This window comes from Cynocephalus volans, chromosome 1 (assembly GCF_027409185.1).
Source record: "Cynocephalus volans isolate mCynVol1 chromosome 1, mCynVol1.pri, whole genome shotgun sequence".
Classification (NCBI taxonomy): domain Eukaryota; kingdom Metazoa; phylum Chordata; class Mammalia; order Dermoptera; family Cynocephalidae; genus Cynocephalus; species Cynocephalus volans.
In genome coordinates this window covers 268,002,944-268,023,779 of record NC_084460.1, presented here as the reverse complement: position 1 = coordinate 268,023,779, position 20,836 = coordinate 268,002,944, and the positions used below count along the sequence as shown (strand labels likewise).

The 20,836-nt window shown below is 39.1% G+C and overlaps 1 protein-coding gene across 1 annotated transcript in view; it reads left to right on the top strand.

The window, feature by feature from the left end:
- The first annotated feature begins 237 nt into the window (after positions 1-237).
- Positions 238-20,836, top strand: part of ICA1L (islet cell autoantigen 1 like) — an 88,080-nt gene continuing 67,481 nt past the window's right edge. The window contains exon 1 of the mRNA XM_063100909.1: positions 238-321. The gene's annotated coding sequence lies outside the window, so the exon portion shown is untranslated. The remainder of the gene's footprint in view (positions 322-20,836) is intronic.

Sequence of the window (20,836 nt, the reverse complement as noted above, 5' to 3'; positions counted from 1 at the left end):
GGCGTTCATTTAAGAACGGACCGAGAGACAGGCCGGTCCGAAGCCGGCTCCGCGTGGGTTCGGCTAGAGCCCGAGGGGAAGCAGCCGCGGACGCCGAGACCCAGGCGCCAGGGGCGGCGCGGCTTCCGCGAGCTGCAGGCCGCCGGGTTTAAATCTCCCGCCTCCCGTAGCCGGAGCCCGACACCTCCACGCACTGGTGCGGAGCGGTCCGGCGGCGTCGCGAGGCTCGCGGGCGGCAGCACGAACGGGTGCCGGGACGGACCTCCGGGCTAGCGCGACCCGAGGCGGCGGAGGACCGACGGTCGCGGCTCGGGCGTCGCGGTGAGCGTCTGCGGCCTCCCGTCCGCCCCCTTCTTGGGCAGCGGCGCGGCCGGGAGGCCGACCCTGGGTTCCCATGGCGACGCCGGGAGGCGGGGGCGCGGCTGGAGACGCCCGCTGCGAGCGCTCGCGGTGGCTCAGGGCCTCGCCGGCTTGCCCGGCTCCCTCCGGGACTCCGGTCCCTGCGGCCTTCCTCCCGGGCGAGTGCCCAGTCCGAGCTCCTCCCCGGGCAGAACCCGCCGGAGGACGAGCGCAGAGTCCCGGGGCTTGTTTGGGTCATTTCTTTCGAAGGTGGAGATCGCCTCTGAAAGAGGCAGATCCTCACAGCCTTTAGGTCTCCTGCTGACCTCCTTTGTAGTTTTTTTTTTGTTTTTTTTAAATTATTATTTTGTGCTATTTAACCTAGAAACAAATTGGCAACCGATTGGTAAAAACAAAAGTAAACGTGCGGCTGGGGGTGAACTGCGCAACGCATGAGCTCCCGAGGGTTCCGCGCACAAATCCCAGCCCCAGCGCACGGATCCGGCTCCTGGAAGAGCTGATCACCTGGCCAGGTGCCCAAGTGATGTCAGTGGTCAGATACGTGAGGCTATCCATCCCGGCAACTAACTCGCGGTGCTGTGGGTTTGCCAGTAGAGAGGGTGGGATTATCTTTCATATAATAGATGATTTTGATGCACAGAGCATAAAAGCTCTTACAAACTATGGGTCACTGTGAACTAGCTTGTTGGGAAGATAACGTTTTCCCATGGTTTGGGCTTTTTTCCCTAAGTATTTATGTATTGATCTATTTGGTTCTGACTCAGGCAACGTACTGTAAGGCGATATCACTATCTTCACATCAATATTTATGGAGTAGCCACAGGTGCCTCATCCTTTAGTAGGAGTTAACTATATAATTTTTAGCCAAATAAACATCTACTAATGGTATGTATATGACCACAAATTTTAAATCGTTTTATATTTATCTGTCCTTAACATACCCAGTATTTGAAATCTCTGTAATTAATAGTGCAAAATGACTGTACATATAGCCATTGAAACAGCTATGTGCAAGGCATCGTTCTAATAAGTGCCAGACAAATCATTTGAATATTAGAGTTAGAAGTGTGCTGAGAGAGCAACTATTGCAAAGGGCAAAAACTGCAAACGTGACTGGTGGAAAATGTAGGAAGCCACGTTTTTATTATAGTGTAAATGTTTATTATAAAACAATTAATAAAAAACTTATACCAGTGACTGAGCTAGGACCATATATCAGAATATTAAATATAAACAGATAATTTACTGTTTTATTCTACTGTACTGCCAAACTTTGTGATTTCATTGTGTGATACATCCTACATTTAAAACTTTTACTTTACTTTCATACTTTACCTTTTTCAGTACTCACTGTACCTCCCTTAAAATGTTTTTCTTTTTATATTCTTTAACAACAGCAGTTGGGGGTTGTGAAACACTTAAATATGTCTGTAACTGGAAAGGATATCTCATGTGAACTGGCTTTTATTGTTTAGGTATCCTTATGCCCTTTTTCCGTTTTTTCTGTTTTTCATTCATCCCTTAAATTTTGCCTTATTTCTGAAGTCAAAATTTTTAAACTTCGACTTGGGTCCAGTATTCACCATTAAAAGTTAGTCTCCTTCTATGTATCTCATGATTATTATTATTATTTTGCTATTGTTAGCTCAGTTGCTTATAACACTATGGTTTCTTATTTCTTTTTTTGTTAATTTAGTTGAGATAGATAAAAAAACGAAGACTAAAGTAACACAGTATCTATATTTACAACAGCCAACATTAACTGTTAGCATTTTGTCTTATTTATTTCTAATGTTTTTTAAAATAAAGAAATGACATTTCCAATAATGCTAACTAAAGTCCTTTTCTACCACATCCAATCCCTCCATCCCTAACCAGATGCTCACTATCATGAATTGGTGTCTGTGGTTTGTATTTTAGAAAATTTATTCTTTATGTGTCCATTAACGTGGCATGTGTTTTTATATTTTAAATAAATTATATCATATTAGATATAGTATACACTTATTTTTTCACTTGGTACTATTTTAAAAATGTGTTTGGATTGATATTGATATTTGTAGTCACTAGCATACTTGTTTTTTTTTTAGTATAGTATTCTGTCATATGAATATACCTCATTTTTACCCATATAGTTATTGATTAATAGATTGTTTCCAGTTTTTTATTATTACAATGCTAAAATAAACATAATAGACATTCACTTGATAAAGATTTATTGAGTATCTGCTATTTGTCTCACAGTTTGCTCACAAATAGATGAAAATTTCTGCACACATAAAGTTTTAAATACCTAGTAAAGGAATTGCTATTTCATGAAGTAGGAGCATGGTTAGTCTTACAAGTAACTGCCAGACCTTTTCCCAAAACGTTGTACTATTTTATACTTTCATTAGCAATGTATGAGAGTTCCAGTTGCTCATATTCTCACCAATTTTGGTGTTGTCCTTATCATTTAAGCCATTATAGTGGATGTGTAGCGGTGTATCATTGTGAGTTAAGAATTCATGTCTGCTCTTTCTTTTATCAGAAGTTTGTTCTTTTTCTTTTTGAGGGGAAGTTAACGTTACACACAAGTAACCATTTAAAAGTGTACAATTAAGTGCTATTTAGTATTTTCACAATGTTGTGACCACCAGCTCCCTGTAGATTTAAATATTTTTATCACTACATAAAAATACCCATTAAATAATCACTCAGTTTGTTCTTTTTTTTTTTTTTTTTCTGACCAGTAAGGGGATCGCAACCCTGGGCACGGTGTTGTCTGCACCACGCTCAGCCAGTGAGCACACCGGCCATCCCTATATAGGATATGATCCCGTGGCCTCGGCGCTACCAGTGCCAAACGCTCCTGAGTGAGCCATGGGGGCGGCCCAGTTTGTTCTTTTTTTATTGCTGAGTGATATCCCATTGCATGACATACTGTAATTTATTTATCTGTTTACCTGTTGATAGATATTCTAATTTTTGGTTATTCATAAAGCTAGTAAGAACATTTACAGGTCTTTGTGTGGGCATGTTTTCTTTTCTCTCTGGTAAACACTTAAGAGTGCAATTGCTGGGTTGTATAACTGTTTAACTTCATAAGAAACTGTCAAATTCTTCCAAAGTGGTTCTACCATTTATATTCCCATGAGCAATGTGTGAAGGTTCCAGGTGTTCCCCATCCTTGCCAACACTTTGAATTGACATGTTTCTGTTTCCCAGATGAGTAATGATGTTGTGCATCTTTTTGTATGCTTATCAGATGCTCATATATACAAATATCTTTTGTGAGTTTATTCCTATAATTGACCCATTAAAAACTAAATTGTCATATTATAAGTTGTAATTATTATTTTTATATTCAGAACTCAACTGTTTATATATATATGTGCATGTGTGTGTGTTTTTATATATGTGTGTATGTATAAATGCCCAGCCTTTTTATTTTCTTAATGGATATGTGTTTTTTATAGTCTAAGAAATCTTTGTATATCCCAAGGTTGCAAATATTTTCTCTTCTGAGAGTTTTAACACTTTTATAGTTCCTTAAATTTTACATTTAAGTTTGTTATCCATTTTAAATTAATCTTTCTATGTGATGTTAAGAGTTGAGGAGCAATTTTTTTTTGACATATGGATATCTGGCTGCTCTAGCATTGTTTGTTAAAAAGTCTATCCTTTTTCCCACCAAATTGCTTTGGTGCACTTGTCAGAAATCATTTGGCTGTATATTTGTTAGTCTATCACTATGCTTTTTAATTTTTCTCAGCAATGTGTTATAGTTTTCTATAGCAGTCTGGTACCTTTTTCACTGAATTTGTTGCTAAGTATTTCATGTTTTGGAATGGTATTAAAATGATCGTGTATTTTAAGTTTCACTTTCAAATTGTTTGCTACTAATATATGGAAATGCAATACATCTGTTTTACATTGGTTAATTCACTAATTGCTAAATTCACTTAGATCTGCTAGGTTAGAACGAGTGGACTTTTTAAAAAGATTCCTTAGGATCTTTTGTGTACATGATCATGTCACCTGTGAATGAAGACAGCTTTGCTTCTTCCTTTTCAATGTGGAAATGGTATGAAAGTCATCCTTGCCTTTTTCCCAGTCTTAAAGGAAAACACAGTATTTCACAATTAAGTATGATGTTAACTACAGGCTTTTTGTCGTCCTTGTCATTCTTAGGTCGCTGAGTTTCTTTTTTTAAAAACCATAAATGAGTGGTAAATTTTGTCAAATGTTTTTTTCCCCTATATCTGCTGAACTGGTCATGTGATATTTCTTCTTTAATCTCTTAATGAATTACATTGGCTGATTTTCAAGTGGTAAACAAATCTTGCATCCCTGAAATAAATTCCACCTGGTTAATCAGTTTTAGCCTTTTATATTCTGCTGTATTAGATTTGTTAGGATTTTGTGAAGGATTTTTGGATCCATGTTTATGAAGGATAGTGGTCCATTGTAATCTTTTCTTGTAGTGTCTGGTTTTGAGAGCAAAGTTATGATGGCTCATAAAGTGAGTTGAGAACTGTTTCTTCCTCTTCTTCACTGTGAAAGAGTTTGTAAGTTTAGTTTATTTCTTCTTAGAGGTTTGACAGAATTTACCAGTGAAGCCATGTGGGCCTGAAGATTTTTTTCCTGGGATTTAAAAAATTACTAATTTTATTTTTTTAATGGAAGTAAGGTACTGTAAATGTGTTTGTTTTGGTAAGTTGTATTTGGAATTAAGGAATTTGTCCATTTCATCTAAGTTGTAGAATCTTTTGGCATAAAGTTGTTCATAATATACTCATCAATCTTTTAATATCGGTAGAATCTATAGTGATGTTCCTTATTTTTATTCTTGATGTTGCTCATTTATATTTTTCTTTATTTTTTTCTTGATCAGTTTTGCCAGAAGTAAGTAATTTTTTCAAATGAACCAACTTTTAACTCTTGATTTTCTCTCTTGTTTTCTATTTTACTGATTTCTATTCTTACTTTGATTTTGTTTCTTCTATTTTGAGTTTAACTTGCTCTTTTTCTAACTTCTTAAGGTAGGAATATAGATAATTGATTTTTTACATTTCTTCCTTTCTAATATAGGTATTTAAAGTTGTAAGTTTTCCTCTAAGCATGCTTTATTTGCATTCACAATTTTGGGTATGTTTTCATTATCATTTAGTTAAAAATATTTTAAAATTCCTCTATGATTTCTTTAACCCATTATTTCCTTAGATGTGTGTTATTTTATTTCCAAATATTTGGGAATTTTCAAATATCTAATTGCTATTGGTTTCTAAATTAGTAATATTGTGGTCAGAGAACTTACTCTGTATTATTTTAATACTTTCAAATTTATTGATTTTTTTCTGCCTAGCATATGGTTTGTCTTGGTGAATGTTCTAATTACCCTTGGGAGGAAAAATGTGTTTTTGGCTCTTGGTGGGTGGAATGGTGTATAGATGTCAACTAGGTCAAGTTGTTTAAGAGTGTTGCTCAAACCTTTTATAGCTTCACTTTTTCTATGTCTACTTATTCTGTTAGTTACTCTTTGGGGGAAGATGTTAAGCCTCTAACTGTGATTGTAAATTTGACTATTTCTCTCCTTAGTTCTGTCAGTTTTTTTTGGGGGGGGGTCTTTGTTATTTAGTCACTTCCACAGTTAAGATTGCTATGTCTTCTTGATAAATTGAAACTTATTATTATGAAATCTTCATGTTATCTCTGGAAATAGTCTTTACCGTTAAGCTGGTTTTGTCTGATGTAAATATATACTTAATGCTTGCCTAGTATACCTTCATCCTTTTCCTTTTAACTCATCTGTGTATTTGTTTTTAAAATATATTTCTTATAAATCACATATAGTTGGGTTGTACTTGTTTATCCAGTATTATAATCTCTGCCTTTTAATTGTGTTATATAGTCTGTTAATACTTAGTGTAATTTTAATGTGTTTGGATTAACCATATTGATGTTCTTTTTCTATTTTTTTATTTGCTCTTTAGTCTTCTTTTCTGCCTTCTTTTGGGTGAAATGAGTTTTAAAAAAAATAATTGTTTTCTTCTCTCTTGACTTTTTGGTTTTGCCTCATGTTATTTTTTTATTTGTTGAGCTAGAGATTACAATATGCATCTTGGACTTATCATAGCCCGTCTTCAAAAATATTCTAATACTTCAAGAGCAATATAAGAATCTTACAATTTCTATTTCTAATTGCTATCTTCTCTTTTGTGTTGTTGTCATACATAGTCATGTGTTACATAATGACATTTTTGTCAGTGACAGACCACATGTATGATGATGGTCCCATAGATTACAATGGCTACCATATAGCCTAGGTATGTAGTAAGCAATGCCGTCTAGGTTTGTGTAAGTATACTGTATGATGTTAACACAACAGTGAATCATCTAATGATGCATTTCTCAGGATGTGTATTCCCATCGTCAAACAATGCATGACTGTTTTACTTCTACATATGGTACATATTTTTATTATTTTTAAAGAAGCAATAATCTTTTAGTGAAATTTAAAGTTGTATGTGTATATACAATTTTTAAACATTTCTTGTAATTATCAATATATTTACTCTTTTTTGTTTCCCCCTTGCTTTCTGTAGAACTGGGATTCTGTTATCATTTCCCTTCAGCCCAAAGACTGTTTAGCGCTTTTTGTAGTGCAGGTCTTCTTGAGACAAATTCTTTCAGCTTTTGTCCGTCTGAAATTTTATTTTGCTTTCATTTGTGATGGATATTTTTATGGATATAAAATCTTGGCTGACTTTTTTTTTTACAGGACTTAAAGATATGGTTCCCTTCTCTTTTGGCCTCCATTGTTTTATTGAGCAGCTTCCTTCTCTTCCTACTTTTCTGTGAGGGAAAGCAACTATGGGTCTCTTCAATCTTAGCTGGGGCTAATCACTTTATGGATTTTAGTTTATTAGCTTTTTGGCATCCTTAGGTTTCTGATAGACTTAAGACAACACATAATTTTGAAGATTACTTGGGTTATTATTATTGCTAGAATGGGAGTGATGATCTCTTGCAACTTTCTTAAGTAGGAATGGAAGTCTAATACAATACTGATTTAATTAATATTGCTTAAAAATCTCTTTTTTTTCACTGCTCTTATTTTCCAGGGCTATTTTTGCATCTTTTTACAAATGAGTTTCAGACTCAATTTGTCTTTTCAAAAAGAATTGCAAACACCTCTTGGTAAATTGATTAGATTACATTGAATGTACAGATTTAGAGACAAACAACCTCTTTACTTTATTTAGTCTTTATATCCAAGAACAAGGCATGTCTTTTCTTTTTAAAATCTTCTCTCATGTAGTAGTGTTTTTATTTTTATTATTTATTTATTTATTTATATATATATTTTTAAAGATGACCAGTAAGGGGATCTTAACCCTTGACTTGGTGTTGTCAGCACCACATTCTCTGAAGTGAGCTAACCGGCCATACCTATGTAGGATCTGAACCCATGGCCTTGGTGTTATCAGCACCATACTCTCCCGAGTGAGGCACAGGCCAGCCCTATGTAGTAGTGTTTTTAGTTTGCTTCATATAAGTTATTTGGTGTTGAATTTATTCCTAGGAATTTTTTTTTTTTTAATTTTATTTTGTCGGTATACATTGTGGCTGATTATTGCTCCCCATCATCAAAACATCCCTCCCTTCTCCCTCCCCTCCTCCCCCCCAACAATATCCTTTCTGTTTGCTTGTCGTATCAACTTCAAATAATTGTGGTTGTTATATCTTCTTCCCCCTCCGCGGGTTTGTGTGTGTCTGTGTGTGTGTGTGTGTGAATTTATATATATTAATTTTTAGCTCCCACCAATAAGTGAGAACATGTGGTATTTCTCTTTCTGTGCCTGACTTGTTTCACTTAATATAATTCTCTCAAGGTCCATCCATGTTGTTGCAAATGGCAGTATTTCATTCGTTTTTATAGCTGAGTAGTATTCCATTGTGTAGATGTACCACATTTTCCGTATCCACTCATCTGATGATGGGCATTTGAGCTGGTTCCAACTCTTGGCTATTGTAAAGAGTGCTGCGATGAACATTGGGAAACAGGTATACCTTCGACTTGATGATTTCCATTCCTCTGGGTATATTCCAAACAGTGGGATAGCTGGGTCGTATGGTAGATCTATCTGCAATTGTTTGAGGAACCTCCATACCATTTTCCATAGAGGCTGCACCATTTTGCAGTCCCACCAACAATGTATGAGAGTTCCTTTTTCTCCGCAGCCTCGCCAGCATTTATCGTTCATAGTCTTTTGGATTTTAGCCATCCTAACTGGGGTGAGATGGTATCTCAGTGTGGTTTTGATTTGCATTTCCCGGATGCTGAGTGATGTTGAGCATTTTTTCATATGTCTGTTGGCCATTTGTATATCTTCCTTAGAGAAATGCCTACTTAGCTCTTTTGCCCATTTTTTAATTGGGTTGCTTGTTTTCTTCTTGTACAGTTGTTTGAGTTCCTTATATATTCTGGATATTAATCCTTTGTCAGATATATATTTTACAAATATTTTCTCCCACTCTGTTGGTTGTCTTTTAACTCTTTTAATTGTTTCTTTTGCTGTGCAGAAGCTCTTTAGTTTGATATAATCCCATTTGTTTATTTTTCCTTTGGTTGCGCGTGCTTTTGGGGTCGTATTCATGAAGTCTGTGCCCAGTCCTATTTCCTGAAGTGTTTCTCCTATGTTTTCTTTAAGAAGTTTTATTGTTTCAGGGTGTATATTTAAATCCTTAATCCATTTTGAGTTGATTTTAGTATACGGTGAGAGGTATGGATCTAGTTTCATTCTCCTGCATATGGATATCCAGTTATCCCAGCACCATTTGCTAAAGAGGCAGTCTCTTTCCCAGTGTATAGCCTTGGTACCTTTGTCAAAAATCAAATGGCTGTAGGTGTGTGGGTTGATTTCTGGATTCTCTATTTTATTCCATGGATCAGTGTGTCTGTTTTTATGCCAGTATCATTCTGTTTTGGTTATTATAGCTCTGTAGTATAGTTTAAAGTCAGGTAGTGTTATGCCTCCAGCTTTATTTTTCTTGCTCAGCATTTCTTTGGCTATGCGTGGTCTTTTGTTATTCTATATAAATGTCTGGATATTCTTTCCATTTCTGAGAAAAATGTCATTGGAATTTTGATGGGGATTGCATTGAATTTGTATATCACTTTGGGTAGTATGGACATTTTCACTATGTTGATTCTTCCAATCCAAGAGCATTGGATATCTTTCCATCTTCTTGTATCCGCTATAATTTCTCTCAGCAGTGGTTTGTAGTTCTCATTATAGAGATTTTTCACCTCCTTGGTTAACTCAATTCCTAAGTATTTTTTTGGTGGCTATTGTAAATGGGCAAGCTTTCTTGATTTCCCTTTCTGCATGTTCACTATTGGAGAATAGAAATGCTACTGATTTTTGTGTGTTGATTTTGTTTCCTGCAACTTTGCTGAAATCATTTATCACCTCCAAGAGTTTTTTTGTAGAGGCTTTAGGCTGTTTGATATATATGATCATGTCATCTGCAAACAGGGACAGTTTGACTTCATCTTTTCCAATCTGGATGCCCTTTATTTCCTTCTTTTCTCTGATTGCTCTGGCTAGTACTTCCAACACTATGTTGAATAGGAGTGGTGAGAGTGGGCATCCTTGTCTAGTTCCTGTTCTTAAAGGAAAAGCTTTCAGCTTTTCTCCATTCAGGATGATATTGGCAGTGGGTTTGGCATATATGGCTTTAATTATGTTGGGATACTTTCCATCTATACCTAACTTATAGAGGGTCTTTGTCATGAATGAATGTTGAATTTTATCAAATGCTTTTTCAGCATCTATAGAGATGACCATATGGTCCTTGTGTTTGATTTTATTAATATGGTGTATCACATTTATTGATTTGCGTATGTTGAACCAACCTTGCATCCCTGGGATGAATCCCACTTGATCGTGGTGAATAATTTTACATATGTGTTGCTGTATTCTGTTTGCTAGTATTTTTTGAAGATTTTTGCATCTATATTCATCAAGGATATCGGCATGTAGTTTTCTTTTTTGGTTATATCTTTACCTGGTTTTGGTATCAGGATGATGTTTGCTTCATAGAATGAGTTTGGGAGATATGCGTCTGTTTCAGTCTTTTGAAATAGTTTGTAAAGAATTGGTGTCCATTCCTCTTTGAATGTTTGGTAAAATTCTGCTGTGAATCCATCTGGTCCTGGGCTTTTCTTTGTTGGGAGCCTTCTGATAACAGCTTCAATCTCCTTTTTTGTTATTGGTCTGTTCAGATTTTCTACGTCTTCATGGTTCAGGTTTGGGAGCTTGTGTGTGTCCAGTAATTTATCCATTTCCTCCAGATTTTCAAATTTCTTGGTGTCTAGTTGTTTATAGTAGTCTCGAAAGATTCCTTGTATTTCAGATGAATCAGTTGTAATATCACATTTTTCATTTCTAATTTTTGTTATTTGAATCTTTTCTCTTCTTTTTTTTTTGTTAGCCATGCTAATGGTTTGTCAATTTTATTTATCTTTTCAAAAAACCAACTTTTTGATTCATTGATCTTTTGTTTTGTTTTTTGGGTTTCAATTTCATTAAGTTCTGCTCTGATCTTAATGATTTCTTTCTGTCTGCTAACTTTAGGTTTGGATTGTTCTTGTTTTTCTAGTTCTTTAAGGTGAAGTGTTAGGTTGTTCACTTGCCATCTTTCCATTCATCTGAAGTGAGCATTTAATGCAATAAATTTCCCCCTTAATACTGCTTTTGCAATATCCCACAGGTTTTGGTATGATGTATCATTATTTTCATTAGTTTCAATAAATTTTTTGATATCCTGCTTGATTTCTTCTTGGACCCACATGTCATTAAGTAGAATGCTGTTTAATTTCCATGTGTTTGTATAGTTTTCAGAATTTCGTTTGTTATTGATTTCTAGTTTTAATCCATTGTGGTTTGAGAAAATACATGGGCTAATTCCAGTTTTTTTGAATTTGTTGAGACTTGATTTGTGACCTAATATGTGATCTATCCTGGAGAATGATCCATGTGCTGATGAGAAGAATGAATATTCTGAGGTTGTTGGATGGAATGTTCTGTAGATATCTGCCAAATCCAATTGGTCTAGAGTATTGTTTAGATGTTGTGTTCTGCTGATTCTTTGCCTAGATGATCTGTCCAATATTGACAGTGGAGTGTTCAGGTTCCCTGCTATTATGGTATTAGTGTCTATTTCCTTCTTTAGGTCTAATAGAGGTTGTCTTATAAATCTGGCTGCTCCAACATTGGGTGCGTACATATTTATGATTGTTATGTCTTCTTGATGGATCAGTCCTTTTATCATTAAGTAGTGTCCCTCATTGTCTCTTTTTATGGTTTTTAGTTTAAAGTCTATTTTGTCAGATATAAGAATAGCTACTCCAGCTCATTTTTCTTTTCTGTTGGCATGGTAAATCTTTTTCCATCCTTTCACTCTTAGTCTATGTGAGTCTTTATGGGTGAGGTGGGTCTCTTGTAGGCAGCATATAGTTGGGTCCTCCTTTTTAATCCAGTCAGCCAGTCTGTGTCTTTTAATTGGGGAATTTAAGCCTTTTACATTGAGTTGTTATTGAAAGGTGTTGATTTATTCTTAGCATTTTATTGGTTGTTTGGTTGTCTTAGGTGTCTTTTGTTCCTTGCTTTCTGATTTACTGTTTGGTTTCTGTGTTTGTTGGTTCCTTAGGTTGTAGATAGCGTTTTTGTTTGTTTGTTTTCTCTTCATGATTGCCGTTTTTATTATACTAGTGGGTTTAGATTTTTCTTGGGTTTTTATGGCAGTGGTAGTTATTTTTCAGGAACCAAACCCAGTACTCCCTTGAGAATTTCTTGTAAGGGTGGTCGTGTGGTAGTGAACTCCCGCAGTTTTTGTTTGTCTGAGAAATATACTATTTGCCCTTCATTTCAGAAGGATAGCCTTGCAGGGTAGAGTATTCTTAGCTGACAATCTCTGTCTTTTAGTATTTTGAATATATCATCCCATTCTTTTCTGGCTTTTAGGGTTTGTGATGAAAAGTCTGATGTTAGCCTGATTGGGGCTCCCTTATAGGTGATTTGATGCTTCTCTCTTGCAGCTTTTAAAATTCTCTCTTTGTCTTTGAGTTTTGCCAATTTGACTATGACATGTCTTGGAGAAGACCTTTTTGGGTTGAATACGTTTGGAGATCGTTGAGCTTCCTGGATGTGAAGATCTGTGATTTTTCCTATACCTGGGAAGTTTTCTGCCACTATTTTGTTGAATATGTTTTCAATGCAATCTCCATTTTCCTCCCCTTCTGGAATACCCATGACTTGGATATTTGATCGCTTAAGGTCGTCTGATATCTCTCTCAGATTTTCTTCAATGCCTTTGATTCTTTTTTCCTTCTTTTTGTCTGCTTGTGTTATTTCAAACAGCCCATCTTCCAGTTCAGAGGTTCTCTCTTCAACTTCGACAAGCCTGCTGGTTAAACTCTCTGTTGTGTTTTTTATTTAGCTGAATAACTTCTTCAGTTTGGCAAATTCTGCTACTTTTTTTGGAGGACATTGATTTCCTTGTACATTTCCTCTTTCAGGTCCTGTATTCTTTTCCTCATTTCATCATGATGTCTAGCTGAGTTTTCTTGTATCTCATTCAGTTTCCTTCGAATTATCACTCGAAATTCCTTGTCAGTCATTTCAAGGGCTTCTTGTTCTATAGGATCTAGAGCTTGAGAGATATTATTTTTTGTTGGTGTACTTTCTTGATTTTTCGTATTTCTGGTATCTTTTTTTTTGATATTTGTTCATTGTGGCAGGGGGTTTCACAGTCCACAGGTTTGACACTATTGACTGACTAAGGTGTTGCTGTGGTTGCCAATTTCGTATGGCTACCTCAGTGACTGCTCAGTTGGCCACTAGTGCCTTGCATGTGTGGTTGCCTTGGGTCTTGGGCCTCTCCGGGGAGCCACCTCTCTGGTCAACTTGGACTCTGCCGGGCTGCTGGATCATGTGGCAGTACCACAGGGTGTGTGGTCTCTGCTGAGCTTCCACCTCCCATGCTAGACTTCTCCATATTCCGTGCGCTCTGGCCTGGGCTGTTGGGATGCACTGAGGCACCTCAGAGTGTGTGGTCTCTGCAGAGCTTCCCCTTCTCCCGCAGGATGTCTCCCTGCTATGTGCGCACTAGGCTGGGGTTGTGATGGAGCTGGGTGGTGGCGGTGAAGCCTACCTGCTGGTGGATCGTGAGGTGGCGGCCCCCCCACAGGGTGTGTGGACTCTACGGAGTTTCTATCTCCCTTGCTGGATGACTCTGTGCTCTACGCATTGGGCCGGGCTGCTGGATCGCGTGGTGGCAGCGTGGTTACCGTGGAGTTCCCGCCTCCCGTGCTGGATATCTCCCTGCTCCGAGTGCACTAGGCTGGGCTGGGAATGGAGCCGGGTGCCTGCAGTGACGCCTACCTGCTGGATCATGCAGTGGCAATCCCACAGGGTGTGTGGTTTCTGCGGAGCCTCTGCCTCCCCCGCTGGACGTCTCCCCGTTTCATATGCATTTGATGTTATGTTTTTATAGTTTAAATCATTTGATTTGTGGGAGAGAGTGACACTAGGGACTGTCTTTTCTGCCATCTTGACCAGAAGTCCAGTCTGTATGTATTTTACATGTGAGTTGAGTCTCTTGTAGACAGCATAGAGTTGGGTCTAGCTTTTTAATCCAATTGGTCAGTCTGTGTCTCTTGAGTGGGGAATTTAATCCAATTACATTTTGGGTTGTTATTGAAAAGTATTGTCTTACTCTTGATATTTAAGTGCTCTCCATATGGTTAATTTAAATATCTTTTGTTCCTTTCTTCCCCTTCATTGTTTGTCTTTCGTGTTTGTTGGTTTCTTGAGGTGGTATGGTTTGGTTTCTTTCTCTTTCTCACTTGCAAATCGGCTTTACCTGTGGTGTTTGTTCTTTCTTGTGTTTCATGGTGGTGGTTATTGTTTCTTGGGTTCCAGGTGCAGTAGTCCTTTAAGGATTTTCTTTGGGGCTGGTTGTGTGGTGGTGAACTCTCATAGCTTTTATTTGTCTGAGAAATACATTATTTCCCCTTCCTTTCTGAAGGATAGCCTTACTTGGTATAGTATTCTTGGCTGGCAGCTTTTTTCTTTTAGTACTTTGAATATATCATTCCAATCTCTTCTGGCCTATAGAGTTTCTGTTGAAAATCCACTGTTAGTCTGATGGGGACTCCCTTATAGGTGACTTGATGCTTTCCTCTTGCTGTTTTTAGGATTTTTCTCTTTGTCTCTGAGTTTTGCTAGTTTGACTATGTGTCTCAGAGAGGACTTTTCTGGATTGATTCTATTTGGGGAACTTTGAGCCTCTTGGATCTGGAAGTCTGTATCTCTACCAATACCTGAGAAGTTTTCTGGTACTATTTCAGTGAATATTTTTTAATGCCTTTTCCTTTCTCCTCCCCTTCCTGAACACACATGATTCAAATGTCTGTGTGTTTTAGGTGGTCTACTAGCTCTGTTAGATTTTCTTCATTTAAAAAAAATTTCTTTTTCCTTTTTATGTGCTTTGAAAAGATTATCTTCAAGTTCAGAAATTGTTTCTTCTGCTTGTTCTAGCCTGCTGCTTACACTCTCAATTGTAGTTTTTATTTCATTGAATGAGTCTTTCATTTCCAGGAGTTCTGCTACATTCTTTTTTGTGGTGTTTATCTCTTTGTAAATTTCCTCCTTCAAGTCCTGTGTTATTTTTCTCATTTCATTGTGTTTTCTAACAGAGTCTTCTTGTATCTCACTGAGTTTCTTTAAGATTGTTACTCAGAATTTTTTCAGACATTTCAAGGGTTTCCTGATGTGTGGGGTCTGGTACTTGAGAATTATTATATTCCTTTGGTAGTGTCATATTTCCTTGTTTTTCATATTTCTAGTTTCTCTATGTTGATGTCCAGTCATCTGGTAGAACAGTTGCTTCTTCTATTACTCTGGAGTGGGCTTTGAGGAGAGAGACTTCGTCTTGCAGATGTGTTTTATATTGACTGTTGAGTTGGGTATTTTAGTACTGGTTTCAGGTAGACACAGCAGTGAAGTCTCCATGTGGGTATTTCTGCCATATTCGGTGTTGGAGTTGTGTGTGAGTACCTCCATGGTATATGCACTGGGGCACCTAGTGATTTCTTGCTGAAGTTATAGTGACACTGTTGGGATGTTGAGTATGTGCGTGAGCTTTGGAGGTCTTGGGTGAAGTTCCTGGGTGCGTTGTCATGCTTTGGCTGGGGTGGGTGACCCTAGGTGGACTTGTTGACTCCATGACTAGTGTCCTGGGACCTTGATAGGTGCACTGGGGTATACTGGATCTCCTCAGCTTGAATGGGTGACCCTGAGCAAGGTTTCTCTTTCCTCATTCCTATAGGCCAAGGCTTCTCCTGTGTCCTTGATTCCCTTAGTTAGGGGATGGGTTGGTAGTGGCTGAGAATTTTCTTCTGTACACTATTTGGACATCCTGAGTTTCTGTACTTTACATTTTCTCTGTGTGTCTCTCCCTGGGTCAAGGCAGTCATTCGCACTGCATACAGGGTGTAATTCCCCCTGTGGTTGGGCCACAGGGGCATGAGTCTGTGCTGGTTTTCGTCTTTCTGGTGGTTCCATTTGTTACCCTTCTTGTGTCAATGTGTGGTGGCAGTGGGGGTCCTGCCTGCAGCCAGTCTGGCTGATGTGGTGGCATGGGCAGGGATCCCACATGTGGCCAGTCTAGCTGATGTGATGGTAGCAGTGGCAGCCATGCTGCAGGTGGCTATGGAGGGGCTCCCATGCACAGCTGGGCTGGCTTGTGAGGTGGCTTAGGTGGGGGATCTCACACTCAACTGGGGCTGGCTGGTGCAGTGGTGTAGGCAGGGATCCCACGTGCAGCTGGACTGACTGGTGCAGCAGTGGCATGGATGGCTGCAGGAGTGCCCTGCAGGCAGCGGTGGCAGGGGGTCTTGCAACCAGCCAGGCTGGCCACTGCTTCAGCATTGGCACAGAGTCCCACCTCCAGCTGATCTGCCTGGTGTGATGGCTACGGTGGCAGCTGTACTACACGTGACTACCTGGGGGTTCCTGCACACAGCCAGGCTGTCTGATTAGGCAGTTTGGGCAGGGGTACCATGCACAACAGGTCTAACAGGTGCAGCAGCATAGACAGCTGCTGGTGATGCTGCTTTACTATAGGTGGTTGCAGCAGGTTGGCTGAGTTGGCTGGTGTGGCTACATGGGTAGGGATCCTGCATGTGGTTGGTCTGGTTGGTGCTACAGTGCTGGTGTGGATGGCTACTATCAGCAGCAGTGGCTGGAGTCATGCTGTAGGTGGCAGCAGCATGGGGCAGGGTGAAACTTACTGTAGGAAGGCAGGTGATGGTCTTGGGTCCTGACAGTGTCACTGGCAAGTGTGGTGGTGGTAGCAGCAGTCCTGTTCTGATCTTCTTCTGCAGGAAGAACACATCCTGGGTTCCTAGTCTACCATCTTCCCCAAGAAAGTTACTATGATCTTTGTTCAGTAATTCGCTGCTTGGTGCTACAGTTTTCATATGCTATCTCTAGGTTCTTTTCCATAGCATGTGTTAATCATTAATCTCTGGGCAGGTCAATGCTGATATATCTATGATTAGTCTACTTGGGTATGATGCCTAAGCTTGACTGCTGGCTTGCTGTCTCCATTTCTCCACAGCCATGCCTTGTCTCTAGGCAGAGAAAATTAAAGTGCCCTGGCCACTGTGGATTTTAGGGAGTCCAATATACAGTATGTCCCCAGTCCAAACCTTGGAATAGCTCACACTAGGGAAAGTTTGAGTCTTTAGAATAGACACAATAAGACTTTTGACTCATTTTGTCCTTATTTTTCCTTTAAAAAAAAATTAATTTATCATTATTATTTTTTTACATTCTAAGATGTTGCAGAGAAGTTGGGGGGAGGGGAAGGGGAAGGGAGAGGGAGATACGTGGGATGAAGAGGAAGGGAGGCATGGCTGAGGCCCGTGGCACCCCGCTCATTCTGGCAGGGGAGCCCAAGGGACTTCTGGTGGTGGCTTGGTCATGGCTTGGTTGGATGTGGGCTTCAGGGGGGCAAAGCTCAGGCCCTTGGCAGTCCCCAACCCGGGAGCCCCACGTGCTTGTGGTGGCAGCTCAGTGGTTGTCACTGGGCTGGATGTGGATATGGGGGGTCATGGCTGAGGCCCTCGGCCCTCCCTCCACCCTGGTTTGGGAGCCTGAGGGGTTTCTGTTCATTCTAGGTTTTATAGGTGTTCTTTGGTGGTGTTAGACCTTTACTGGTTATTATCAGAACTTTGTGGTCTGTGTGGTTTTTTGTGTTTTCTTTCAGTTTTATGTTGGATTATTAGCTACCCCACCACTTAAGCTCTGCACTGGAACTAATTTGTTGTCATCTGCTTATTTCTAAAATGGGGGAACTTCCTGTGGGGACCAGCACTTGAGCCCTGTGGTTGAGCTAAATTGCTGCTTTGCTGCTGATTCTCTGGGGAAGGCTTTTTGTGCAGCTCAGGTTTTAATTGATGACCTTCTAAGTACTTCTGGGTCTTGTGAGGTCTGGTATCCCTGGGTTGTATGGTAACTCTGATCTGGGCCTGTGTCTTTTCAGGAAACTGTACCCCTGCAATTCTATATTCTTGACTTGTCTCCACTGAGTAGGCCTGTGCTGACTGGAGGACATATCAGCTGTCCATGCTGTGCCCTAGTGTTCCCCAGTGGGCCCATCTCCCCCACAGCCTGTACTCCAAACATTTCCCATGGGAAGGGCCATGCTCTGGTCCCTTGTAATGACTCACCAGCCTCTGAGTGGCTCCTTTTCCAGTTGCTGTGGCTCCTCATTCCTATGTGGGTCCATGGGAACCCATCAGAGGTCCTGCTCACCTGGGGGCCACCAAGGCCTTCCGCTCCCTTGTAGTCTCCAAGCAACTTCACATGAAGGGCACAGCTGTGGCTTTTGCCAGCTCTTGCTCCGTGTGCTCACCGGGGCCAGCCTTGAAGTGGCTGGGGTTTGAAACAGTCAGAGCAGTCCAGCCTTTCTTTCATCATGATTTCTGCCTTCATGAACTCTGTAGGTCTCTGTTCCTCTTCCCCTGAGCTCTAGCACATCCTGCTTGGCAGTTCGTTGCTTTTTAATTGTTGTAAATTGGTTGGTTGTGGGAGAGGGCGATGCTGGGGACCGTGTATTGTGCCATCTTGATTAGAAGTTTGTCTTCATTTTTCAATTGGTGAGTTTGTCTTTTCGCTATTCAGTTATAAGAGTTTCTTATTTTAAAAATATTAGCCCTTTCTTTTTCATATCTTATGTTACCCAGTTAGTTATTTGTTTTCAAAATTTGCTGGTGGTTCATTTTATTACATGTAAGTTCTAAATTTTTATGATGTCTAATGAGTCTTTTCCTATGTGATTTTTATGCCTGGTATCATCTTAGAAAGATTTCTGACTCCAAATTTATAAAACATTGACCTATATTTTCACATAGTATCATTATAAGGTTTTTACATTTAAACTTTTAACTATCCTTACATTGACTAAGTATCAAAACTTTTTTTTTCCAAATAGATAGCTAATTGTCCTAACACCACTTATTGAATAATATATACCCTTCCCACTGATTTGGAATGCCACGTTGATTATAGTGGGCTGAATGGTGACCCTCAAAAATAACAAGTCTAATCCCTGAAACCTGTGAATGTTGCCTTATATGGTAAAGTTTTTGCAGAAGTGATTTAGTTAAGGATCTTGAGGTGAGATTATTCAGAATTATCTGGGAAAGTCCTCTGTGCCATCCCAAGTGGCCTTTTATAAGAGAGGCAGAAAGAGATTTAACACACACAGAGGAGAAGGTAATATGAAGTCAGAGGCAGAGATCAGAGTCATGTTTTCACGAGGCAAAGAATGCCAGCAGCCACCAGAAGCTGGAGGAAGCAAGGAAGAGCCTACCAGGGAGGACAGCGCTGAGAAGACCTTGATTTCAGACTTCTGACCTTCAGAACTGTGAGAGAATAAATTTATGTTGTTCAAGTCACCAGATTTGTGATCATTTGTTACAGCTGCCATAGGAAATTAACACCATTGATCATATACTAAATTCTTTTATATTATTTTGTCTCTGTGAATTTTTTTTTTTTTTCATTTGTTCTGTTGATCTGTCTGTTCTGGTGCCAGTACCCACTATTCTGTTTTGATTACTAAGGTTCACACTGAGGTTTGTTTTCAAAATAATTTGTTATTTTATTAAGGTTGTACATGTACATGACTTTTAAAGGTCAAATATTATTAAAGGTTCATAATGTGTGAAAGCAGTCCTCCCACTCCTGCCCCATTTCTAGTCTCCGGCGGCAATTTCAACCCTTCTGTTTCCTCCGCTACTGCTTTTCTTTTAATTTTAGGAATTATGTACTGACTTTCCATATGGTAGATGAGGACTTAGCTATCTATCACCACCTCTATCCCCACTTCTCCTCCCCCAACACAGTTATATTAAAATTTCTGTTAAATTAAGTGTTTACATTACTATCAACTATCAGGTACTGAAACAACTTAATAGGGTCCTGTAACCTCATCTCCTCTTTCGAATATCCTTTCCCTTCATTTTATTGGTGTTAGTAATGGCTTTTTATTATTATTATTATTACGATTACCTAATTTTCTGAATACCAACCATTAAGATTTCTTTCACAATTTCTCTAACATTTTTACTATATGTCTATGAGTAATATACTGAAACATATCAGTTATGTTTTTTTCCTAGAGATTTCCTTCCCAGAGTCCTTTATCTTCCTTCTGGAAGTGCTTTCTCTGTGCAGCTATCATCTTGGACTTTTTTTTATTGCTCTTCCAGTTTGGATTTTGGTCTTCTAGCTTGCATTGGCTTCTATTGAGAAATCTGCTCTTATTCCGGCTCCCAATGCTTTGTACGTAATCTGCTCTTTTCTCTCTTAAAACTTTCAGGATCTTTTAATTCCTCTTTTTCTGAAAGTTCATAATGACACATTTTGGAGTAAATCTCTCATTTATTTATTTATTTATTTATTTTTAATTTTATTTTGTCGATATACAATGTGGCTGATTATTGCTCCCCATCACCAAAACCTCCCTCCCTTCTCCCTCCCCCCCCAACAATGTCCTTTCTGTTTGCTTGTCGTATCAACTTCAAGTAATTGTGGTTGTTAGATCTTCTCCCCCCCACCCCGGTTTTGTGTGTGTGTGTGTGTGTGTGTGTGTGTGTGTGTGTGTGTGAATTTATATATTAATCTTTAGCTCCCACCAATAAGTGAGAACATGTGGTGTTTTTCTTTCTGTGCCTGACTTGTTTCACTTAATATAATTCTCTCAAGGTCCATCCATGTTGTTGCAAATGGCAGTATTTCATTCGTTTTTATAGCTGAGTAATATTCCATTGTGTAGATGTACCACATTTTCCGTATCCACTCATCTGATGATGGACATTTGGGCTGGTTCCAACTCTTGGCTATTGTAAAGA